The following is a 27,192-nucleotide window of genomic DNA, read 5'->3' on the forward strand; positions in this document are numbered from 1 at the left end:
GGAGTACAGAAAAACATGAAGGAGATTGCTGTTTTGGACTGACTATAGAGGGTATGAAGTCATGCCACTGAATGTGTGGTGTTCCCCTCTGAAAGAGGATATGGTGTCTAGTACAGCAGAGAACTGTTCACTTTGCAGTTAGAGGCACAATGCAGAAAAATGTGTTTGAGAGAAAGGACTAAGCAGTTGTTAAAACTAGGGTCTGAATAAGAGAGATACGAGTCACAAAAGTCAGTTAGTAAAAGTGAGGGCTAAAAATATTAAGTGGCATCTGTGGCCACTTGTATGGTGTGAGCCCAATCCCAGTTAAGAACCTAAACATTCTGGCTGTTGCCTCTCACATCCACATGCAGAAATCCACCTAACAATTCAAGGACAAAACCTGTCATTTTTAGACTTCTAGACCTACTTGAAATATTAAAAAACAACAACAACAAAAACCAACAAGAAACAGAAACCCAAAACCAACAATCTTCCTTCTGCCACATATCCATGCTTGAATTTTTCTCTGAGACAACTGTAAAATGTCCATACCTGCATTTATTTCTCGTATACAGTCAAAAGAGTACAATGGTAGAATTTCTTATCCAACAAAGAAAAAATAACAACTATTACTAATTCTGCTTAGCTCAAATTCTCAGGCTAGAGCATTATTTCCTTTATCATATTTGAAGAGGAGTGGTGTTTAAAAGAACAATCTATAGACCCGTTCTTCTGGAGCTGTTTATCTCAAAATGTCATTCTTCCTTACCTAACTACAAATGTTTTATTCTGCAACTCTCCTTAAGCCATTGATAACCACCTGTGAGTCAAAGAACTTGAGCTCAAGAAATCTGGATGGCTAAGTATTGATCAAAGGTACTTGTCATTTCAAGAACTCTGTGTAGGAAACCTGGCATTCAATATGTGGAAAGGCTATTGCAATGCCCCGGAGACTTCAGTGGCCCAATAACCACTATATGGAGCAACAGCACTGGAAAGAAGAGGAGCAGAGTTTGCTTTGTAAGATCATACTTGCCCACAGAATGCTCTCTGGGTTTTGTTTATCACATGTATAAAGCATCCAGAAAATTTGGCAGGATTTATGATAGCTTCTCCTGGAATTTGGCGACTTCAAAGTGAATTCACATTAGTTTGTTGTCCATTCTGAATATGTGTCAGTTCTTGGATACAGTTCCACCTTTTGTAGAGAGTTGACAGGAAGATGCCTATAATTCATAAGTAAAAATTACACTAAATAAAATGAAATGAGTTGCCTATTCTTGGAAATGTTACACCCAGCACAGAATTCAGGTCTGCTGCACAGTTCCATGTTATTAGTAAAAACTGGTTTTGAAGTTACTTAGTTGCAAACATATCAAATATTAATTCATCAGACCCTCATTATTGGCCAGGCAGTACAAATCTTGAACTAGGATTTGCACTGAGGAACAAAGAAAGTGCATCTTCGCATCAATGAATTAATTTTTGGCAATAGAGTGACATTGATCCAAGAAGAGACAGAGACCATTTTCTTTCCTGCATTTTACTTTCTGATTAATGAATTTCTGACAGAAAATTAGATAGTACTTTAATTTTAATTAATTGTATTTTTGCTTCTTCATCAAAGAAAGCTGTAGGATCACAGGGAAGTTGCCTCCAACAACATAATCAATAAAAAGGAAATAGGGAGGAGTTCTCAATAGATTATGTGATCCAGTATTTTGCTTCAAAGTGGGAGAAACATGATTTCGTTGTTCATAAGAGATGATTGTCTTTCATGTTCAATAAAATGCATGGTGGGACTTAAGGGAGAATAGCAGAAAGAAATGCTTTTCTCAGATGCTGTCTAAGAACTGAATAACATGATGGAGTCCACTGCAAAATCCTGTCTTTGAAGATAACTATGTAGTGAAACACTACTCTTGTGTCTTAACACTTATTTTTCTCTCATGCTTCTTTGGTCCATTCCTTTCCCATTCAAAATGATTCATTACTGAAGATGTGAATCAGTTTCTCCATTTCTTTGCACTTTTCTTAGCAAAGTTTATGTCATATTCACCCTACAGATGGCTGCAGAAATCGACAGATAGAAAAAACAATTTAAGTTAAAAGAGGAAGAAGTCACAGAGTCCTTTTTTTCTGAATCTATTTGTAGAGGGAAGACAAAGGAAATATTAATTTTGTATAACTGTTGCTACACCCAGCTTGTCATCTTGCTTTGTTGTGGGGTGTTACTACCTCTAGGAAAACTTCACTTACTGTCAACTATTTTGGCTCTTCTAATCCTTCTCCCTGGACTCAGAAGGTGTAGATTTCCTCCAGCACCTTCTGCACCTTCCATTGTTTAAGTGCTGTAAGTTCACCATTATGCAAAAAAAATAAAAGCACTATGACTTCTGAAAGCCTTTTGAAGCCTTCTTAAGTTAGCTACATGCAAAGATCTGAAACCAGTTAAAAACTGTGTGGCCTTCAATCAGAAAGCTAATACTCATCTGAGTTTACTCATCTCCTTACAGAATCCAAAATATAGTTGCACCTGATTCTTCTTCTTCATGGGTGATTATACAAGTTCTTGATTTTTTTTATACATCTGAAAGGCCACAAACTGTTTATGGCTCACTATCCAAAATGCAGTGCTATAACAGTCAAATAGCTTACCACATACGAAAAGGTTTGCCTCTAATAATAAAACCAAGCATGTCATGATAAGGTGTGGGATATGGGGTTATATTTGTTTAAGTTCTTAAGGCTCATGTTCACCAGAAGGCCCTGTAGGGAAGACACAGCTGCAGGCTAGGTTGTTGGAAGTCAGCTGGGGGGAGAGAGGCAGTTATGAGGAGGAACACATGGACAGCATATGAATGGGAAGCTTGTTGGGTGATAAGAAGTGTGGATAGCAGCACTGTAGCTGAGCCAGCCTGTGGGTGCCCTTCTTCTGTGAAGTTTTGGTTATGTCCAGTGGAAACTAAAAGAATAAAATGGGGGTGATTTCTACAACAAAGTGATCTCCTTTGGATGCTTGAGGGGATCAGCCTCTCTCTGTTCCCCATTGCTACAAATGGCTGGCCTGAATCAGGACCTATAGGGCGGTGCAGGGTGTGCACCACTCTGGTAACAACTTCCATCCAGTCAAGGAATCAACCAGCTGGGAAGAGTCCAGGAAAAAGATCTGGGAGAGTTTGGGAAGGAACTCAAAGAATGCAAGTGTGCACACCTCACTTAGTGTAGGTGAGTAACCAGTGGAAGCAATATGGGAGGTAGAATATCCTTGGAACAAAGAATTGTGTTTAAACATGGAAAAGTTTTGTGATGTTTTCCTTTGAAATATAAATACTATTTAAATCCTTCAGACAAAAGGTAGTTTATTGCATGTTGCACATTTAAAATGGTACTGTTTGGAGAACTGCTCCTACTCCCAGTAAGAGTGAAACCTCACTACTTCTCTAGCATTCAGTGGCGCAGTAATAAACTTTCAATTTTATATATGATGCATGTCTAGCCATCACATTTGTATATAGCACATCTATGTGCTATAGTATGCATCTATATGCATACTATTAGCAGCTTAACACTATTCCAGATTATTGCGAGTCTCAGTGAAGGTGTTTTTTTCAATCTATGACTAAATATTTGGTATAGAGGCCAATGAAATCAGCTTAGATTTGATGAGACCCTGGCCCAAAATTTCTTAGTCTTAGCTATTCTGGTAAAAAATCTATTCTTACAAATAAATATACTGAAAAAACCCAACCCTTTCACATGGCTAAATTTAATCAGAAGCATAAATAATGTGCTCCTCAACCAAAGATGCATCATTAATAACATGACAGATTAAAGACAAGGAAATCACATTATGTTTTTAAACAATCCAGTCTCCTAATATTGAGCCAGCATATTTTCTTTCTGTCAATTTTTGTGCAGAGGTAAGTGTGTAATTGTTGATGGCCCAAACCAATATTAATTTTAAGAACTCTCTTCCTTTCTGCAGTGCACAGCCTCACAAAATAGTATCATGCCTTGGAAAATAGGATTAATAAGAGCCTACTCAGAGGATAAAAAAAAGGTCTTCACAAAATTGTGTAGGAGTAACTGCTTACCTCAGCAACTGTATGTTGCTGGGAGTAGAGAAACCAAGGGACTGCCTTTCTAAAGGGATTTTAGCTTGCATTTCTTTGAATAAATGTGATTCACACTGTATCTGTCCATCTGTAGGATCATGCCCAAACATGATCTGTGCTTGATGTGCAAATGCTAGGTCTATCATTTGCATGCACAAGTGATATTCAGGGACCCATTTGCACTTACATATGTAGAAGATGACATTTGAAAAACTGGCTTCTAGAATTCTTCCTTCTGTGAATGTTATGCAGCCATCTGTACAAAAGTAACAACCAAATACTTTGCCATCAGCAGAGTATTGGCCTTTCAGATATGACTGGTTGAGAGGGGGGTTTTGGAGCAAATTTCATTTCAAGATAAAATTGGGTTTTCTACTAATTTTCAAACAAAGTGTTGGTTTTCATCTGAATCCTTCCTACTGTCAATATTGCCAAATTTGATTGATCTGATATATGCTACTGTTCATGTCCTGTGACTTCAGTTTTCTCCATAGTAATATAATCAGGGATTCTTGTAATACATCCTAGCATCTCAGTGAGGAAAGTGAGAGTCTGTAGCTTATGACAAGACCTACTGCCTCCGTAGCATCTGGGGGAAAAAACGTCCCACCATGTTTCTTTTTCCTACTCCATTCCACAGAAAACATAAAAAATCCAACAAGTAAAAAATTTCTCTCTAGTCCATCCAATGAATCTGAAAATCCAAATTTGCCACATAATACTACATCATTCTTCCAGGTGGGAACTGACCCAGGATGAAGGTCCTATTCAGAGAAGGTTTTTGGGACAAATTGTCAAAAAGATTTCTTTGAGTTAAGATCAACGTTAAGCCAGCTGCTCAAACCAAGTGCAAACTGGTCAGCACTGTTTTCAGTGGAGCCCATTGCCACTTGATCAATGAAGTGGATGGACAAAGTACACAACGGGGGAGGCATGAAAGGCAAGACCTCAGATGATAAGAAGCCCATATGGAATCCATGGGCCATGCACTATACAAAAGGCTCACTCAGTATGTTAAATCTATCAGGTTAAATCTACACTGTTGACATGCTATAGTATGCCCAGCTACAGACATCAAAACACACATGCTACATGTTAGATTACATCTGACTCAAATAACCTAAAACCAGGTGATAGCCAATGGGAGAACCCATAAAAGAGTCATGAAAACAAGCATGTGGCAATATTTCAAAATCTGCTGAAATAGCATACATGCCAGGACATATGTTCTGCCTTCACACATTGTGCCAGAGAAGTTAATTAAAAAAGTGAAAGTGACTTGTATTTGTTATATCACTCTGTGTAAATATTCATTCCATGTTATCCTTCCTCACCATTTTATATGATACCAAGATGATGTGTGCACATGTATATACAGATTGGAGACATGGATAGGATATTTTCAATGAAGCATTTCAATCTTTTGCTGGAAAAAAGAAAAGGCTTTTAAGTTCCCCTAAATATTTAGAAACAATTTTGCTCTCAGCTGCTATCTCTTGAACCAACCAGAATTTTACCCATGAATCAGAAAATAAACCTCAACACCACCAACAACCTGTTCAGCCTAAGGAAATGTTCCTGCAGTGTGATAGCTTTAAGAGAGAAACACTGCATTAGAATTACTTGCAAAACCTCTATGGAGAGCCCCAATGTTCTCTTGAGAGAACAATGTCTGTTCCCTTTAAGAGCAGATATTTGAAATTTGCCAGTTTTTCTCCCTTTTTTCCTTCTCAGCTTGCCTGGTTGTTTACAAGAGCAATGAACCAATCTTGCCCCATTTTGGTAATGCTTTATTTATCCATCCTACTTTCATAGCATTTGATACAGTCTTTCTGATCTGGTGTATTATTGCATTTGATGCAAAACAATGACAACCAGGATCAAGAAACCAGTGGACCTGGGATTTTCTTCTGTATATACTTGAAAAATATATTTTGGTATATTTGGTCCTCAACTAGAAGTACTAGAAACTATTTAGCAGTGTTTTTGTTTTGCTACCAGAAACCTTTCTAAGTCAGATTTTGGTAATAAAGGACACCCAATAGGTGACAGCTTCTATGAAGTATATGTTTAAAATCATTCCCTTCTCTTCAGGCTGGCACCCATTTCCATGAAAACAGAGCCGGACATGGACCATTAGCATCAATGTGTCAAATTAAACTACTAGTGGTCAGAAATTTTCACTGAAAGAAAAATTGAAAAAGAAAAATAGAGAGTTTTAAAATGACTTCTTAAAAAGTCTTTTAATGTATTCTTCTGGTCTTGTCACACTGGGTCTTTGTGGAATGCAGTCACAAATCATTCAGAGCCAGCAGGGAAGCAGAGGAGGAGAAGTCCAGATCACATGCAACAGCTGGAAGTAAAAACCAAAACAAAACACTTTTCTTGGAGAGAAGCAGCTATCTAGGTCACAGGGATATTTAGTTACTAATCATATATTCTGTGATATCTTGTTTTACCAGTGCAGACTACCCCCAAAGACATGAAATAAAGAAATCCAAATTATTTTTTGCTGTGTAATTGCAAAATGCTGAGCTGTAAGAATGCTAGACTTAAGGTCTCTTGGGATTAGTGTTTAACAGCATGGTACAGATACTGAACCTCACATTTCTTTTATTGTGGTGAAGCTCCTTTTCCATTAATGACACTGGTCCAGCTTTCTAAGCATGAGAAACTTCCTTTGTGGGAAATCAGGGCAATCAAAACCAGTTTTTCAGTGGCTGCTTTCAAGCCTAAGTGTGCATGTGCTGTGCTTTATTTGCACATTATATGAACCACAATATTCGGCTGTAACTTTATGCTCTTTTGTCTTTATATGCAGTTGAAAATCTATCTACCTGTTCTTTCTAGAGTTCACACCCACTGCACAAGGCTGTAAAGGCATCATCTAGGAGTCTGTGCTGCAAAATCATCTTTCTATTTGGAGATAGGGCAGCAGCATTTCTTCACAGCAGCGTGGATGCCTAGGGCTCAGTAGCTTCTCCTCTCTTTGGATGAGTTTCACTCCCCTCGCAGATGGCTAAAGGATGAAAATTACATGCTTAGTATTTTTTTTTTCAGGAATTCTGCCTGATTTCTACAGTGCATTGATATAAAGGTCAAATTCCATCAGCTTCTGCCAGAGAATTCTCTGAATTTTGTTCCTTTCTTTCCAGAACACCCAATTAAGCAGTACACTTGCCTTAAAAATGTTTCATCGTTTGGAGGTTTTGTTAATTTATTTTCTTCCAAAAGAAATGTTACCTTTCTAAGCCTTTTGTTGATTCTTTATTTAGCTCCATTATTTCAGCATTTAGTCTTCAGCAATGGGTTGAGTCCTTTCTTTCATTCTCCAAAGCTCTCAGGAGTGAAAAAGAACATCATGTTCCTGTGGACTGCCCAGGACACATGCTGCACAGCTGTGCCAAATTTGCAGCTGACCAATTGGCCTATGCTGCAAGAAGAGTCATTTTCAAAATTTACAATCGTTTATTTTAATGCGTGCCAGATAGGCCGATTCACTGTGAGAATTCTTTGATTTTATTGATGCTTAGAGACTCATCCAGTTCCCAGTGAAGTCAATGGATGTCCTTCCAGTCCTTATAGCAGGACTTGGATGAATGTCTAAGTAGGCAGAACTGTTTCCTGTCACCTATTTTGCTCACTGAGACATACAAAAAGTCACCAACTTCCATTCTGTACCATCTTATAATGGCATTTACCCTGGAATTTGAAGGAATTGCATGATCTTTAAAGGTAGCTAGCATAACAGATTCCCCAATGATAAGCCAGTCTTGAAAAGAATAAAAATGGCATTATTTTATTTGGTTGTTTTTTGGGGGTTTTTTTTTGGGTTTTGGGTTTTTTTTTTTTTCCACAAAAATAACATCCCTTTTGGAGTCCTAAGCCCTGCTCAACTGAATATGGTGGGTTGTCTGGATAAAGGAAGTGCACAAACAAGGAAATGTTAGGCATCTAATCTAAAATACAATTATGTGATTTCACTAGCAGAATTTTTAAAAGAGTGTAAGCAGGCATAATTCAAGCATAAAATGTTTTGATTTGCATTTTATGTCTGAAACTATTTCAGACTGAATATTTCAGTTTACAGTGCATATAAACAGACTTATGAAAACTAGAATTTAGAGAGATGAAATCACAATCTGGAAGACTCCAACCCCAGATGACATTTGAGTCCGAAGCCAATAATAGCATCTCCTCTGCAGTGTAAAATCAACACGACAGCAGAAATGTACATATACTTACTTACTTGTATGTTAGTTTAAAAGCATAAAAAGCATGTATACTGTACATGCTCTGATGCCATTTTTCTGGTGCATGCAAAAAGAAAGAAAACTGGACTGTTTGTGCCTTTTTTTTTACCAGTCTAGAAAATTATTGGAATAAGACTCCTTAAAACAAAAAGAGAGAAAGTTGCCTATTGTAAGCACAAAGGTAGATTACTTGTCAGAAATGCATCTAAATTAATGTGACATATCAAGAAAAGTGTTTAGTGGGGAAGTCTACAGGAATGTAAATGCTACCCTTCACAGAAGAGTGGGAGAACTACTTACAATGTTATTACTCAAGGCACTTGAGAATAGTTGTACGCAACAATTTTGGTATGAAGAGCATCAGCTAGAAATATAATGGGACATTTTCATTCCCACTTTCACTACAATCTAACATAATTGAAAGTGCACTGTTTGAAAAAGTACAAAACATTTTTCTACATTTCTGTAAAATAAGTGAAATTCTATGAAATTAGTAAAGGAAAGCACTAAATTTAAAGCCAAACAAGTATAGAAGTAGTTATGCTAGTCTTCAAGAAGAAAGGAGTAACAAACTTTCCTCCAAAAGACAAGAAAGGGAAGAATAAAAATCTATGCCACTGCAAGTGTTAAAATTTGATAGTTTTCTTACTAAAATAGTTTTAATTTCCAGTCGTGTTGTTTTCCAAAGAGAAAACAAAGTCAATCATAGACAGCTGACAAGATCATGTGTGACAGATTGACCCTGGCTGGATGTCCAGTGCCACTCTATCACTCCTCTCCACAACTGGAAAAGGGAGAGAAAATACAACAAAAGGCTCATGAGATAAGAACTGAGAGAGATCACAGATTACTGTCATAGGCCAAACAGGCTCGACTTCGGTAAATTAACTGATTTCATTACCAATCAAAATCACAGCAGAATAATGAGAAGTAAAATAAATCTTAAAAACACCTTTACCCTACCCCTTCCTGCTTCCTGGGATCTACCTCCTCCCCTCCAGTGGTGCTGGGAGATGGAGAATGGGGGTTATGATCAGCTAATCAAAGATTGTTTCTGATGCTTCTCAGGGAGAGGATTCCTTCTCCTGCTCCTGCATGGTGCAGTCCTTCAAGAACTGCCTGCTTCTGTGTTCCTGGCCCACAGGGTGACAGCTCCTACCAGCAAGCCTGCTGCTGCATGGGCTCCTCTATCCACAGGTCCAGCTAGGACCCTGTTCCAGCACAGGCTTCCCACAGGGTCACAGCCTTCTTTTGGGCATCCACCTGCTCTGGCCTGGGTCTCCTCCAGGGGCTGCAGGGGGATCTCTGCATCCCCAGGGACCTCCATGGGCTGCAGGGGCACAGCTGCCTCACCACGGTCTGCACCACGGGCTGCAGGGGAACATCAGCTCTGGTGCCTGGAGCATCTCCTGTCTCTCCTTCACCAAGTTTGGTGTCTGCAGGGTTTACATGTTCTAACTCTCTTATTCCCTGAGCCCAATTATATCTGCACAGTAACTTCTTTTTTGCTTCTTAAGTATGATATCACAGAGGCATTACAACCTCCTCTATTGGCTTGGCCTTGGCCAGAGATGGGTTCATCACACTTCTCTATATTCCTGCTCTTGCTGCACCTCAAACAAAAAAAGTCAGCTGTAATGAGAAGGACCAAGAAATTACTTTTCATGAGTCATTATATCTGGGGATCTACAAAGTCTGGATTTTGTCACTCTACGAGGGATACAAAGATAGGAAATGAATGGAAATTTGTTTCAGCTACTGGAGTTAGTGCAGTGGCTAGCTAAGATAGCAGTCATCACTTATTCATACCACAACATCATTAGGAAGCTTTGATTAACACAATTCTATGTGTTATGTAAGCACAGAAAAAGGTAACCTCTTCTTGGGGCAAAAATTGTAAGGTAAAATAAGTGCTTTGAGAATGTGGTAACCAGTGAGGTGAAAGAAAAGAACAGAGACACAGCAGCTAGAGCACACACCAAAGAAAGATGCTGAGAAACAGGTCTAAAGTTGCTGTTTCTGCCTAACACAATAATGACCATTTTTTCTTAGTGTTTGTGGGCTTAGCAGCACATTTAGTCATTTCAGTTCTTGTCTGAGCAAAAGAATGGCTGGTACAGGAGAAGTCATGAAAATAGCAGAGTGTGAAAACGATGTAGGTAGTAAGGGTGAGCTTGCATGTGTATAAGGGGCAAGTTAAATCATCGTTCTCGGGTTTTGCTAGGAAGATTTCTTTACTGTTCCTTGCATTTCTTTACTGACCACTTTATCATCAACAGTAGTACCAAAAGACTTTGAGGGGCAGTGCTTTAAATTTGTTATCCTCTAAAGGCTGTGATTCACTGAGTGAGATAGGTAGTAGATCCAGCATCAATTACTTTTAAGAATTTCTTGGAAGTACACACGAGGAAGAGTGTTTCTGGACAACACATCTGACAAACAGAGCTGAGACTGCTGGAGCTGACCAGGGCTTCATTCTTTATTCTGCCTACCAGCTACACTGATGAAAAAGGAGGCTGCATAAAAATATACTTAGGGTATTTCACCAGTGCTGGCGGTGAGGGCAGAATACTGATTTGTCTCTGCAGACACCAAGTCTGATTTTCAATCACACTGGTAAACTTTAAATGAACTTAAGAGTAATGCATGAAGCATGAACTTAAGAGCAGGACCCAGGGAAATGGCTCTAGAATACAAAAAGACAACCATCTCTTCTGAATTCCTAATTAAAGTAGAAATGATTCTTATATTCATCATTAAGCCACCTTTTGGAGAATATTTATTAAAAATGAGCCAAATTGCTCTTTTAGCTTATTTGTAACAATGGACTTCAGTGTCCTGTAAGAGAAGCAATTAATGTTCAATTAATAAATGAATGGTTTAGGTCCGAAATAATACCCTGTTTCATATGGGCTAACAATTTGCTTAGCAAGTTCTGGATAAGGATCCTGGATACAGAAGAGGAAATTGCTACCAGATCCTTGCTCAATTATTTTTATTTTCAACACTGCCTCAATATTATTCACAGACTGCCCACTGAAGAATTCCAGCTCTCTTTCTCAGAGATAAGCATACCAACAGCCAAGACATTCTCATAAAAGATTAAAATTCCTTCCCATATCAACAACAAATTAGTCATTCATTTTCACATTCTTGCACACTGGAACCAGAAGCATATAAATTATTAACTATTGTTACACTCCATTTACAAAAGCCACTATTTTAGTTAATTGCTTATTTGAGGATAGCGTATAAACAAATGAGAAAATGCACTGTAAATTTTAGCACTCAAGTATATAAAGAGGATTTTACAAGGAAAAATATTAGCACTTAGCAGGGAGATTTGGGGAATTATTCTTCATAGGAATAACTCTTAATACAAAAAAAGATTTGCTGAAGACTTCATTTTCCTACATGGTAGTATAAAATTGGATCAAAATGTTTAGGATACTACTTCTGTGGTACGTAGTGCTTATAACTAGGTCTGTATTTTCTTATCTCCTATAGTGGAGAGTACTTTTATTTGTAGATACAGGAATATGTTTACATGCATTTGTGATTATTTAATAGGTCTGTGGGATAATTTAAGTATAAAATCCATTTAAATCTTGCCTATTGACTAGATGAATAATGCCAAGAATATTTAACACTTCAATTCATAACATTCGAGAAAGGGAATTTATTAAACAGACTTGATTGCATTGTTTTACTATCAATAAACTCAAACACATAAATAAACTAATGGCTTAAATAAATATGTGCTGGTTCACCTCAGGTGAGGATCTATAAGTAGGTTTCAATGGGACTCAACACTAGGACATGGGACGGAGTGGTTTGATTCTTTGTTCGGACAAGATATGACAATAGTTTTCTAAGGAGTAAAACAACTTTTCACACAGGTAAAGTAGGTCCTGAAATTATAAAGAATGTTCAGTGGAATGTACTCCATTCGGATTTATCATGCAAGGTAGTGGACATATGTAAATAAAGAATCAGCCAGCAATTTTCTGGCATGACAGAGGCATGCACTTACCTCTTAAGGGTTTAGATCTATGAAATAAAAATTGTACTGAAACATTAAAGTTGGAGAATATTCTTTTTTTCTTTTTTATACATAAAACAAGGTCCTAATGGATTGAATTAGTGATCCATCACAGTAGCCCACCAAGATCTTGTTCACCACTTCCGCAGATGAGAAGACTCTAGCACATAAGCTGTAGCCAGGTGAGTTGGACACAGTGAACTGCAAGCACAGAAATCTAAGCTTTCTGCTCATATTACAGAAAAAATAAAGGCTGGTGAGACATTAGGACTGTTGAATTGGTAAAGCTGTAGACCTGCTAACTGAGGCCTGAGTTCTGTGAGCACATATGGGAAGAAGGAATTTGCAGACTTTATTGCTATAGGATAATGTTAATATGCAAAGTGTGAACTCACTGGCCAAAGACCAGGCTCTAGCAGGTTTCTCAGCATTGCACTACTCTTCGCCATTGAATCTGTGTATTTCTTGATGCATCATGGAGCAGAAGTAACCGCCACTAGCTGGGATCTGACTGCAGGGAAAGCACTGAGGCTTAGGCTTTTCATTATGGAAGTCCCCAGTGTGATTCCAAGCCTGACTGTCCAGTCCTAGCAACAGCCCTGTGGGATACCGTGCTTCCCTGCCCTGCCACACAGGAATACTGAATCAAGGTCAAGGTGTGCAAGCCAAAAGAGGTTTTCATGGTGAATGAAGCCACAAAGAGAAGCAGCACTTCAACAGTACTGAGCACAGAGAGTTGACCTAAGCCCTTTACTTACCTCTCATGATACAGCTCTCCAGAGTGGGTCTCTTTTTACAATGCATGTTCAAAGATAAGCATAGCAGGGGCTTGGATCCCACTCATACATCTAACTACAGGATATAAACCAACAAAAATTAAGAGCTACGGATCACACATACTTCTGTGAACACACCCCTGCAGCAAAGCTACAACAGAGGTATCTTTCATCTCATCTGGAATTTGTGAAAAAAGAAAGGTTTTTTCCTTTTTCTGTAAGCACACTGGCCTCATCACCAGCATAAACTGACTTAATGAGATGTCCTTTGACAGAGGCAGCCAGGGCAAAAAACTGAATATCCTGCTGTCTTCATGGAAGAAGAATGAACTCTTCGAGAAATACTGAGGCTTCAAAATTAATACTCCCATTAAAAGGGAAGTCTATCTCAGTCTATCTCCAAAAATTGCCTCCCCTTCTTTCCAAGGCTCCCTGAGATTCCATGGAGTGGCCATAAATATGAAATTAGCACTTGCAGAAAACAAGGTCACCAGGCTGAGTGGAATTACTTCATTCCCATTTTAGCTTTTACGTTAATGTGTGGGACTCTGATACATAGATGAGGCATCTATTCTACTACAAGTATTCTACTAATATTTCTACTACAAGTAGTGGAAGCAAATTAAGGTTGCATTGTATGGAAGCAGAGAATTGAAATGTTCTTTTAAAAATTCAGTACACATCATACTGTTCAGCTTGAAATAAAGGAGGACTCCCAGCTCACAGAAAAGACTATCTGTAGACTATAAGCTCCTTGACTTTTCTTTTGAATTAGTTCTTTTCCAGCTTCCTATTTCATCACTGAAATGCTATTCTAGCATACTTTGCAACATTTTGTAAACCATTAGCAACAACACGTGCACACCCAGAGAAAAAATACATAGGGGAAGTTTTCAGTGATTTAAAACTGAGATATTTTATGGTGAATTCAACAGGCCCCATATTTCCTTAACTCTCCTGAGTTTAACACTGTAGAGCAGTACATGAAATACTATGCACAGTGTTCACTCAGATCTCTCTCTGCCTGTCTCTACTCAAGGAAGAAATACTCCCCAAGAACAACTGCTTACAACCTTTTTCAGAGATTAATGTACCACACTTACAACTTTCTTTCAGAGATTATTGTACCACAGTTGTCCCTGTACCTCAGTTTTCCTGCGGACCTGTACTAGCCACAGTTTTGCTCTCCAGCTTCTTCCATTTCCTTTCCATTCTGAGAGACAGTTGTTGGTACACTAAGGCACACCACAGGCTCATTCAAATTGGAGTTTCTCTGTGTGGCATTTTAGTTGTGAAACTATAAAGGCATCTGTGTTGAGTGAGCACTGTGAGAAGACAACCTTGCAGAGATACTGGCCTTCCTTGGACCATCATTTTCTACTTCCTGGCCTTTCAGAAAAAACGTAGACTGTAGCCCTCAGGTGCTGTTGCTTGATCTGAGACAGGAGATTTTCTTCCCACACTCCAGACCCTTGTCAGTAATACAATTCAGTCTCATACAAGAATAGCCACAGTTTCAGAACATGTCACACTGTTTTAATAGCACTTCCTCTCATCAGCTTCCAAGAAAATGTTTTGCTGTAACAGCAATTCTTCTGTCCTGCATTTTTAACCATGATGTTTCCTACGATGCAGCTCACCACATCACTCTGTTCCCACAGCCTATATATTTTTCCTAAACACAAGCCATCAGCATTTTCTGCTTCTTTTAAGACTTTCTCTCTAGAACAACTCACAAATGTTATGTTTTTCTTTGTGTCACATTTTACGTTGGACACTGCCTCAAACTACGTCTGTACTGAGTTCAGCTAGTTCTTACATCTTCAAGGCTATCACAAGATACCTCTGAGATGTGAGTTATGATATGACACAGCAGATAAACTACAAGTTCCCAAAATTGCTTTACTTTAGAAAGCTATGTTTAAGAAAACAGGCCAGAGAGCAGTCCTGTCTCTTAAGAGGCCGGTGACCCTACCATAAGCCCCAGTTGCATCACATTGAGGGAGTACTTTTCAACAGAAAGTTGCATGAATAAATTGCCCTTTGTAACATAGTTTCTGCTCCAGGCAGCTGGCACACTCAAATAAGGATGGTGAGAGCAACAACATAACTCACTTTCATCATGATTTGCGAGGTATTATGGTATCTGCAACAGACACTGATTTTTGTTTGCCATCTAAACCCAACCTTGTTCAAAACCAACAAATCAAACAAACCCACCCCATACACCAGTAACAAAACACTACTGGAGACCACATGGCTCTCACTGTTGAAGGTTCATTTTCCTGTCTTCCTGTCTTTCTTTGGAAAAGAAACACCTATCCTTATTGAGAGGTGCTTGTTTTCCAAAATGTATTCTGTTCCCAGAATCATAGAGAAGTGAAATACTTGCTCTCTTTTGAAACGTGAAACAACAATGTACAAATTGGTGGGTAATGGGTAGACACTACTGTCCTTATCTTTGTATTTCCATTCTTTTTCTTAGACCCAAAATATTGCTTTAAAACTGTGGTTTGCTCTCCCTCCCCCAAGGCTTCCCCCTGCTTTTCTTTGTGGCTTAACAGATAAAGTCAGAACAGGAGGAGGTTTCACCACTTTCGCTGCATGTAAAAACATCAAATAATTCTGTTATTCTGAGGCTTGCTGATAGTATGAAAATTACAACTGAACACCAAGGATAGCATTTTCTTCTACTGCTAGTAACTGAGGGCTTCTCTGGATGGGTTTTTCAGTTTAGTAAATTCCCAATGCAATTGTCTTGATATGAGCCTTTCAAAAACTTTATTCTTTTCATTTTTTTCTTTTTTTCCAAAGAAAGCACAATTTAAACATTTATTCAGTTTATATTGAAATACATTAGCTCACATGCATTTGTCAAATCCTACTTTTATCTCATTAAAAAGGTTTCCTAGTAGTACATACTGAATAAATACTCTTCTAGAAATGTTACATATAATACATTCACTCTACTACATTCCAAGTCAACCTGAAAGAAATTAAAATTTCATAGAATCACTGACTCACAGAATAATTTAGTTTGGGAAGGACCACTTTGTAATTTGCTCCAAGCATGGCTAGTTTCAAATTTAGATCATATAAACAGAAAAAAGATTTCAAACACCAATTGTTCTTATAATTGCTTATTTTACAGTGACATTCATTTAATAGTTTTGTGACATTTTTATGGTAAAACACATCTTTTTTTAGCACAGCAACTATGTTACTGCCATAAAATGACACAAACATCCTACTCAGATGGCAGGCACAAATAATGATCAGTTATATGTGCATATGTGTTGGTTGGTATGCATGTGCACTGAGGAGACCCATGATGAATCATCCTATCCTATAGCTGAAAGGTGGGACTGAAAATCTTCTGTTTGCTGTTCCTTTGGAAGAGGAGTAGGTAGGAATAATAAAGGCAATTTGCTGCCATGCATTTTCCCACAAAAAAGGGGAAAGGCAAATGTTCACGGCCTTCTCAACTGAGATTTAAGGAAGCCTGACTTTCTAAGGTGCAGCTCACAGCTCCTGTATTATCATTTTGAGCCTGCTCAAAGGACAGCTCTCATGTTGTGTGATAATATTTGCAATAAAAAGCTTGAAATTTTGGGACTGCACCCTTAGTTAGCAGTAGAATGCATTGATAAATCTAATTAATCACATTGCAAACTTCTCTCAGAATTTAAAAATATGATAGCTCTGACCCACCAGTTTAAACATCAAGAAATCTTTTTTTTTTGCTGCAACAAAACAAGCACCCCCAGAAAAAAACCTCAAAAACCAAAAAAACCCCAAAAAACAAAAAAACCCCAAACAAACAAACACACAAACAAAAAAAAACAAAACAAAAAAAAAAAAACAAAACAAAACAAAACAAAACAAAACAAAAAGCACTCAAAAAAACCCCACAAACAAACAAAAAAACCCCCACAACACCCCAACCAACCAAACAAAATACTCACCTACTTTTCTAGTCCAGGGAGATACTAAATACACTTTTCTTTTGGCTCTGAACTCCTACTGGCTTCACAGGATGAGCCCTAATTTTGTATTTTCTTCCTAGTACGGTAATTGCTGGATATGTCACTTTAGATGCATTTTATGTAGGAGCAACAGCACATGTTCCTGCCTGGCAGAATCTGGATTATTCATGCACATATTGCAGTGGGTTTCACAGGCTCTACAAAAACACATCTAAATTGGTAAGCTTTCTGATGCTTGGTCTTGCATCTTATCCACTTTGAAAGAGAAGGAAGTGTACCACCTATCAAATATCCATTCTGAGATGTACTGTATGAGTGACTCCTCTGAATAATTGATTTAAGGGTCCAGGATATCTCAGAAAATTGGAACAATATGTGACACCTTCCACCTTGATGTTACTGGAAGAAACTACACAACTCTTATCCTATAAAAACGGATACAAAATGACTAACTGGTCTCAACCTAAGCGAAGTGTCATCCTTTTCTGAGCTCATTTCTCCTGAATTAAAATTTCCCTGTGATCATTGTCAATAACAAAAAACTACAAATGGCATCTTTAGGAAAACAGTCTTAATAGAAAAATGCAGCTACAAATGGCCCTGGATATTTAGATACATTATTACACATGGAGGTCTTATTATTCCTAACAGTCTTACTCAGACAGAACTGAAATGTTGGTATAGATGTCGGTGCAAAAATTATACAGTGCCTGAGAAAACTCCTAAAATTTCTGTTCACTCTGCATCACTTGTCTACACAGAAGACATGAGTTTTACATAGCTGTCAAACCTGACTTTTCTACCATTTAGCGTACAAGCACTGAAAGAGCAGAGGAGGAATTACTCATAGATTTCATAAAAAGCAGAATCTTTGTTTATGTAATTTTATATGGTTGAAAGATAAACACAGATGTTGCATTTGCAGACACTATATTTATAACATTATTTTATCAATTATGCCATGCTTCAGACATGGAAAAACATTGTATATTTATATTTCTTAATTCTTACAGATTTTTAAAAGTTTCTTGATAAAATGTATATTTTCATGCATTTAATCAAAATTATGAGATTAAAGAAAAAATTAAATAAAAAGCCAACTTTCAGATAAATAAAAGCAGTTGGGGGGGTTTATTAAGCAAAATATTTTGAAGACTTTCCATGAACACAAAGTATTTTCTAGAAGTGATTAGCACACAAAAATCTTATTTTCTACTACTTTTGTGTTCTAAAACTGTGATCTAAAGCAGGGTGGAGAAACTCCTTGCTAAGAGATCATATTGCAGAAGCAAAGCCCTGTGTTTTTTTTTTTACATCTGCAGTCATCTGGCTTTCAGATATCAGGTGGCAGCAGGGGGAACAAATTTTGGGCCACTTTAATTCTCATGGGAAAAATTATTTAAGAGAAAGTATAACTTCTCAGGGTTTGTGCCTCCTTCTGATAATTTGTATATATGTCCACTTACAGAATCACAAAAGGCCTCCAGTGGCCACCTATTCTACCTATCTCTGTGGCTGTGTCAGGACAACCAGTGTCTCTGCCAGGCAGATGTTTGACTACCTTCCTAAAACATTTAATGATGGAGAGTCCAACCCCTCCTCAGGTGCCTTGTATCTTGAAGAATGGAAAACAGCCTTGGATGTCAACTGTGACATGATTATAAACTGGAAACGCCTGTGAAGGCAGATTTGTCTGATTAGCTGAAATATCAACATTGATTGCTGATGTCAGAGTTTCGGCCAGAAAGAAACCATTCTAACCTTCCCACAGAACTGAAATAAATTCAAACCAAATCACGTTGTGATGCCCAGCATGATTGGCATGCTGCTAATCAGCTTTCTTCCACTTTTAAAATGAAAGTTGTCAGGCTTACTTCTCTGATTCGTAATGAGATAGCAAGTTTTGCTTCTTTCTTTCCTGAATTTCTCTGTCTTATTTTTAGCTTGCTCTTTTCCTTTACATGCTAGAAAGCTTTTAAGCATTGAAGGAACTTGCTTTTCAAGCTACTGTTTTGACTTCTGAAACACACTTAAAGCTACATTTCTGAACAGCAGTGTTTCCTTCTCCTGGCTATGACAGGAAAACATCACCATTCACAGTCTTTGATGCCTGTCCTTCATGTGATCCATTGTATTTATTTTGCATTTAATACATGTCTACAATAACTATGGATAGTTTTTCCTGTTGTTTTCCTGACTCCCATTCCTTTGGGAATTTTACCTGACTCATTTAGCAATGAGAGCTAGTAGAACAGTGTAACTACACTGTTCGAAATCATTTGCATCTTTGGGAGTAAAATGGATGTATGCATTGATTCTCCTCCAATTTCTTCCTTTAAATCAGCTGGCTGAAAACCCCACTGCTGCAGGATGGTATGATATTATGTCACAAACCACAGGACCCTCTTCTGAACTTAGTAAATGGCATATGTTATTGGCATTCATCACACCTATATTGCAATAAAACTCCTCTGCACAGTCTTTTCCACCTTTGTCTATCAAGATTCATATAGGAGATCAGATCAGGAGACCATATTCAGCACTGATAAAATCATAGAATTATTTAGATTAGAAAAGACCTTTAAGATCATTGAGTCCAACCATGAACTTAACACTGTCCATTAATCTAGGCATCTTACTTCACAAACGGGTTTGCCTTGACATCCTATAAGAAACAGAAAAAAATCTCCCTGGTTAAAATGTGCCAGAAAAGAAAAAATATGGAGTTTGTCAGTTGAAGTGGAAGAGATCCTATACTCCAGAAACTCTGCTTTCCCCACAAATCCTCTGATGAGCACATTTTTTCCTCTCAGTTTCCATACTTTAAAATTTCCTTCCTAAGATCTAGCTGAACATTTTTCCTAGAGGAAAGGGAGCTTCCACTATAGATCCTCTCCAGCGCTGCATGACCTTTACCACAGAAAGCTTACACAGACATAATATGCAAAGGTTCACATCATCCAACAGCTACTAGTACTGAAAAAAGACCTGCTCACTTTTTTATTGCATTCTCCTAAGCTGCTTCTGGCAGAAATGCTCAAAAGGTTTCCTGACAGATGGAGACCACAGTTGTCCTAGCAAAAAAATCTGTGTATGGCTTGTACCTTGATGATCCTGCCCTCGTACCCATATTTTACCCTTCTGTCTATTGCTTTTCATTGACTGTTGCCTTGAAAATCCCTCCTGTTTACATGCTGCCTCAATAATTTAACCTTTCAATTTGTCAAGAATATCCTTCTCAACAAACCTAGAACTAATCAAACACATCTACCTGCATTAAAGTCCACTGTAAACTTAATATGCAAAAGCTTTATGCAGTCCATAAGACCCTCTGAAGAGTACCTGATAGAAGAAGGAACACAGTTTTCAACTTGTGCATTCTCCATTTTGTCTCCTGGGGTACTGCTTTACAACATTCCTAGGGCAAACCTTGTTGCATAACTTTCATCTACCAAGATTAAGCATAAGAAATTATTCCTGGAGACATTGGGATACTGCTGGGATCCATGGGGAAAGAGTGAAAGAGCTGGAGTGACGTTGAGACCGAAGTCCCAACAGGAATGACAGCAAAGCCAGGAGGGGAGAATCGAAGTTATGTGCTGCTATTGCCTACTTTTTCTCTTTTGGGTCCTTTTCTTTCTTTGACAGACAAAGCAGCAACTGAGATGCTCAAGGTGAAATCAAAGTTCAGGGAAGAAAATCTGTAAAGAAAGCAGAGACCCAGATGCCCTGGAGGGGCAGAGGGGAAGCAAGAAGAAGGTCCGGGAACTTTCCCTGGAGACTTTTCCCTCCACTGACGGATACCATGCCAGTAGGGAGAGAGCAGAGACATCAGCCCTAGCCCTGCATTTCACCTGTGGGACAAGTCTAGTCTCACCAGCTGAGAAACACTACTTGAGAGATTTTTAGCTCCCCTAAATACCCAGTGTTAGACCAGTGCCCAGGACTGGCATTCCAACCAGCCAGTCTGCCTAATCCCCTCCAAAATCCATGCTGTTTTTGCATTCAGTAATAGCAAATGCCAGAGACAGCAGTCTGGACAGAAGAAATGGAACATTATTTCTTAATTCAGCTTCTGCCTGCATATTCAATCCCACAAAGAATCCCCCCCCCCCCCCCAAGAAAACCCAGAACCTTGTACAAGCTGACATTTCCCTCAAAAAATTTTACTGTCCACTATTTAAATTACAGCAATGCTTTTGCTTGTGTACAAACAGCAGTCTCTACTCCAAAAGAAGCATTAATTTAAAAAGTCATTCTGTGTGTTTAGGTTGCAGATGAAGGCATTTTTGCCATCTTCCAGGGTCTGGGTCCTAGGCCTTCAAGGATACAGCCATGCAGTGCTCTTTCACACCCCTGTGGGGTCAGATCCACACTGCCACCCCACAGGCTTTGGGAGCTGTCATGTTCTCCCACCTACAGTCCTGAAGGAAACTGGACCTTAATGAATCAATGCAGAAGTCATTAACAGGTGCCAGAAAACATCCTTCTAGTGACTCTTGGAAGCCTGAAGAATTAGGAACACAATGAGGAAACAAGCTAAATCCTCTGCAAAGAATAACAGGCCAGCGCACCAGCGCAGAGCATATTTTAAAGGAATTGCAACTAATTATTGATTCCCACATTTACCCCATACTCAGTAGAACAAAAATTTTTGGTTTAGAACATTTTTCCAGATGAATATCTCCAAAAGTCTAAGGATTCCAAAGTCTGATCTATTGCACCTGACCGAAGCTTGTAGTAAAACTGGTCCACTTTTTCTTTCTGCTGTTCATGATCAGACCACAAGCACTGTTTCAGAATGTTAAATTAAACAAGACACTCTTCCCTCCTGCCCAGACAATACATACTCTTCTCCAGATTATGAAAGTTCAGACTGTCTTGCTTTACCATAGCTACAAGGTATTTCAAGGCCTGATCCTTGCACTCTGTCTGCAACAAACACTTTGGAGGTTCTGTGTTATCTTTCGGCAGCTTATGAACAGGTCAACCCCCGTTCTAGTGTTCACACCATAGGCCTCCATGAATCTTTACCTTGATTCTTGCACGGCTGCCCTTGCATTCCTTCCCTGCCACCCTGGATGCGCTCTATCTTTGCTTAGACCTCGTCGCCTTCTTTCAAAGTGACAGTCGTGGTAACAGTTGCACACATACTTGCTATCTAAACAGAGATCTGTCCCAAAGCAGTAGATACATCTGCGGCACGACTGCGTTGCTGCAAGCTCGTGGTGTTGTGCCACACCCTGGTGTTGTCAGATTCACTGGAGGCGGCGTGCTCCTTGCAGCAGAGAATAGGCAATCCTATTCTACACTGCACGGAGCCTTTCCGACTCGGGCACTGGTAATCAATAGGATCAACTGGCGGCCTCTGCTGCTGCAGACAGCTGCCACCTCCACCCAGGCTGAGGCTGAGGGGCGTGTGGCCCGTGGCTCCCGGTGCAGGGCACTGGGCTGGCAGGGCCATGAGGAGAAGTGCGGCTCCGGGCGGGCAGTCCCGCAGCGGGAGCCCCCGGCAGTCCATGAGGGAGGACAGCGGGCTGTACCTCACGGCCCCGCTCCGCACATAGCCCGACAATCACGGCCCACGGCGGCTGGTTTTGTTCTGGACTTCACCAAATTCACACTTCACCAACGCGACACACCACGTTAACATATGGCTGGGGGGGGGGGGGGGGGGGGGGAGGGGCGGGAAGGAAAAGAGAGGAGGAAAATCCCTAACGAGTAACTAGGCAGAAGCACGTGCTCCTCTCGCCGCCGTCTCCCGCCCTGGACTGACCTCCCCGGGCTGAGGCGGCACCCGAGGCCCGCGGGCACCGCCGGGCGCCGCGCCCCAGGACGGCGACCCAAAGGCCCCCGGCCACGGCGGGGAGCTCGGGAGCCCAGCGGCGACCGGGCCCCGGACCGGGCTGCGCCGGGCCCGCGGCGGGGCGGGGGCGGGCGGTGCCGCCGTCAGTCAGCGGGCGCGGCGGGGCGGTGCCACAGCGGGTTGGCGAAGGCGCCGGGGGCGGGTCGGAGGCAGAGCCGGCGGCGGGCACGGCACCGCCGAGGCACTGAGGCGGTGAGCGCGGTCCGGGAAGCGGGTCCGGCAGCCCGGCGGGTCGGGCCCACGACGGAGAGCGGGGCGACGCGGCGGCAGCTGCTGCCCACCGGTGGGAGGGAAGTGGTGACGGCCGCGCCGCTCCTGCTGTAGCTACGGCTGCCACTGCTGCTGCTACCGCTGCTGCTGCTGTCTCTGAGGTAAAGCGAGTCCCGCTGTATCCTCTGCAGCTTGTGCTGCCCCTCGGGCGGCTGCTGGGGCAGGGGAGCGGGGCGGGAGGGGTCGGTGCGGGGCCGTGCGGCCGCCCGGAACCCGGGCACCGGCCGCCCCTGCGGGGTGACAGTCCGAGCGGCAGCGCCGCCCCGCGCAACTTTTTCCCCCGTGCGGGACGGGCTGTGGCGCCGCCGAGCCCTCCGGCGCGGCAGGCCGGGGCGGGCCGTCCGCCGAGGCCGAGCCCCGAGCACGGTGCAGCCTCTCCCCCCGCTGCCGAGGGCGGCTCGGCCCGGCGCTTCCTGGACGGGGAGGACGAGCGGCGTGGCGCGGCCACCGCGGGGCTGCCCGGGAGCCCCGGCCCCGGGTGGCATGCGGAGCCGGGCTGCTGCCCGCACGGGGATACAGCCCCCAGGGCGGCGGAGGGGTTGTCCGTAGGGAGCGCTGGGACGGGAGCGGTCGGCGCGGCGTCCTCCGTGCCCAGGGCTCCGCCATCGTCCCCCGCCGCCGGGGTGCGCCGGCTCGGTGCAGCCGTACCCCGGCGCTGGAGGAGCTGCAGCACCCCGAGCACCGGCCCCCGGAGAGCGGCTGCTCTGCGGAGGGCACTTCATGTCGGTACCGGACTGCGGAGTGGTTAACCTGCCGGCTACTTCAGCGGGAGGGGGTTCAGACTGTACGGCTTTCCTAAGCTTTTCAATTGTCATTGTTAATGTAATTATCCTACCGAAGTGGTCTTGATGCTTACCTACCTTCGTCATAGTTTGCAGTCTTTATAAGATCTTTGATATATTTCAGAATGAGATATGATGTTCGGTGCTCAGAGTACTTATTCAATGTGCATGTAATTGAACTCGTTCAAAGACTCGTTATAGAATCTCCAAAGATTCAAAATAATTATTTCAGACTGGAAGCGGCGTTAAGGGTATTACTTCGTGATACATCGCCCACCTCACTTTCTTGCAGAAAATAGTGTTCTAATGTGGTACTTGGTCGTCTCCACTTGGAGAGCGTACTTCAGAGAAAGCTGCAGTTTGAGTCACAGGTGTGTAGACACCTAGTGGGGAGAAGAGTCGGTCTCCAAGCAAATTTCCCTGCTTACCCTTTAATTCTCATTATTTCAGTGTCTCCCTGAGTATGTTAGTCAGCTCTTCTATCTACCAAGCTTATCCTGCAGTGGAAGGGAAGCTTGTGTTAGGCACAATTCCTCTAGGGATTTTTTGAATTACTATTAGAGAGATTGCAGTGCAAGGAGATATGGTTATTAAATTTGTTAATATAAAGGTGAAGAAAATCTTTGCATCTTGTATGCTGTACCAGTAACCAGCCCACCCCTCTGGTGTCACTGTGCATGCATATGCAGTGTAGAAGTTTTTATCCTCCGGCACCAAAGACATGATAGCTTGTGTGGGAGGAAACACTTGGGTACCTGTGAAGTGCAAGAGCCAGATGTCATTTTTAACAGGGGAAGAAGGGGAGGGTGAAGGTGAAGATTTCATGTCCCATTCCTTTTTCACCTAAATTTGTAGGACTGTCTTGAGTTTTTCTGTTGAATTTTAAATTTTATCACTGCTGAAATGCCCAACATAAACCATTCTGCTGAAAGATTGGAGTTCTGTCTGAAACTCAGGAATCTTTTAGTGGCATGAAGCTCTTAGACAGTAAATAAAAAACAAATTAACAACGATACTTCTTCCTCCTTTTCCATTTGACCAGCCAAATGGAAATCCAGTAATACATCATCTCAAGTATAAGACTGTTTCTTCCCTGAAGTGGTTTGTTTGTTTTAATCTATCTAACGTGGTGTCCAAGCTATATATTTTAGAACCAGTCAGCTTAAGTCAGTTTGAGTCAAAATGCCTGAAGCTGAATTTTTTGTTATACAGGGTCTTAGCAAAGCACTCTAAGAGGGCGTTTTGGATACACTATGGTGTTACTGAGCCAGTGTGGAAAACTCCTGTTTGTCCCTGTGTTAGGTCTGTCTGCAAGGTTCTTTAACTGTGAGTCTTTGTTCATCCGTGAACCTGACACATAGCAACAGTAGAAAAAGGCGTAAATCCAAGAAGTTCAGAATGGCTGACTCACAGGAGTGTCTCCAGGTAGATGAACCATAGACCAGGGGTCAGGTGCTGGGGACTCTGTACTGAGGGTGGTGCTGATAAGTGAGTATGAACAGGTACTGCAGCTCTGAGCCCCAGGGAAACTGGCTCTGAGCAAACTCTGCTACTAGCATAACTTCATTGAGTTTTTCTAATGTATTGAGTTTTTAAAATATGCTTTAAATTGTCCTAAGAAGTCCTTCTGTTACTGCAACATGTCCAGTTCTGTATTTTCAAAAGGTGCATAACAGGCAGAAGTACTCATTCTAAATACATGGCCATGAAGTTTCTATGATACATTTGATAATAAAAGTTTAGAGGAGTAGGTCAAGTCAGTTGAATTCTACAATGTTTAGAAGACTTCGTTGGCTGCCAAAATGCCCATAGGCAGTAGGAGTTAAATAAGTAGTTGTAGCAGAGCACTTGTTGAACCTTCCTTAAAAAGAAAATAAATATTTCAGAGTATTTAAAGTAGTCAAAGTGGTAATTTTCTAGCAGGCTTTGCTGTGTGCATAGTTGGTTTTGATTGAAAACATTTGTATTAATCATAACATTTGGATCAAAAGTCTGTAAGTGCATTTTTTTTCTCTTGCTACATGAAACAGGAGAAATCCATGCTTTCGTAAAGGCTTCTCTGCTATTTAGTTGATACATTGGTACTGGTACTTTTTCTCCAGTTTTTGTTGGTGGACTTTTCTCTGGTTGAGAGTCAAAATTAAGTATCAGTGAAACTGTTCTTGTTAATTGCAAAGTCTGCGATATTTGGTAGCATGAGGTAGGCAGCATAGTTTGGTTTTTCAGAAGTGGCTGCAGAAATTTCTGATTAAAACTTTAGTAGGAGCTGGGTGCCTAATTCACGTGGACAGATTTGCAAGTTATTAAAATAAATACTTGCTTGCAAGCTTTTTGAAATGGGAAGTCTAACTCAGGCTCAGATAATTCTTTCCTACAACAAAAACTGGTTGCAAGGGATGATAAGGAAGTTCTTCAAGAACTTAACAAGATTTTCTTCTGTATTCTGTCACGAGAGATGTTGTGCAACATGCTGCAAGGGACCTGATGGACAGTGGAAGAGCCACATAGAAATTAGGGATCAGGTTCATTCACTGGCACAGAAAGCCCATATGCATTCTTATAAACACTTCTTAGCTTGTCAGTTAGTCATATTTCAAAGGACTTGATGACTGAGACATTAGAAAAAATGGTGTGGAAAAGAGCTGTCAGATATTCCCTCTTCCAGCCCTGTCTACTGGTGTCTCTTTACAGTGTAAAAAAAGGGGGAGTGTTTCACAATAAAGAGAGCTTTCTGTATATTGAGTACATAGTGCACAGTCAATATATTTCCTACAGGTATTACACAGTTCTCTCAGGTCTTTTTTTCAGATGTAGTTTAGGACTTTCAGTGCAGCTTTGAGTAGTTAGTACTTTCTGATTTCCAGTATAGCATTTCAAATTATGATTTGGCTTGTCTTTTTTAAGTAGATGAAAATGAGTAACAGTTGAAATAATGTTTAGAAAGCTTTCACTGTTCTGTATGTCTTCAAGCAACCATTCTCTAAATAGATTGGGGGTTTTGTCGTATTTTTTCTTTTACTTTATGGTTGGGCAACCTTAAGCCAAAAGTTCAGGCCTGTGTTCTCTTGCCTTGAATGTAATTTAAGCTTACACCCTGATACTTTACTCCTGCTTGGG

At 40.8% G+C, this 27,192-nt stretch overlaps 1 protein-coding gene across 1 annotated transcript in view; it reads left to right on the plus strand.

Moving 5' to 3' along the window:
- Positions 1 to 23,196: 23,196 nt before the first annotated feature.
- PIK3R1 (phosphoinositide-3-kinase regulatory subunit 1) overlaps positions 23,197 to 27,192 on the plus strand; it is a 60,764-nt gene continuing 56,768 nt past the window's right edge. The window contains exon 1 of the mRNA XM_066181234.1: positions 23,197 to 23,394. The gene's annotated coding sequence lies outside the window, so the exon portion shown is untranslated. The remainder of the gene's footprint in view (positions 23,395 to 27,192) is intronic.

This window comes from Chamaea fasciata, unplaced genomic scaffold (genome assembly GCF_029207755.1).
Source record: "Chamaea fasciata isolate MVZ Bird 193981 ecotype frontalis unplaced genomic scaffold, bChaFas1.0.hap1 SCAF_4, whole genome shotgun sequence".
Lineage (NCBI taxonomy): Eukaryota > Metazoa > Chordata > Aves > Passeriformes > Sylviidae > Chamaea > Chamaea fasciata.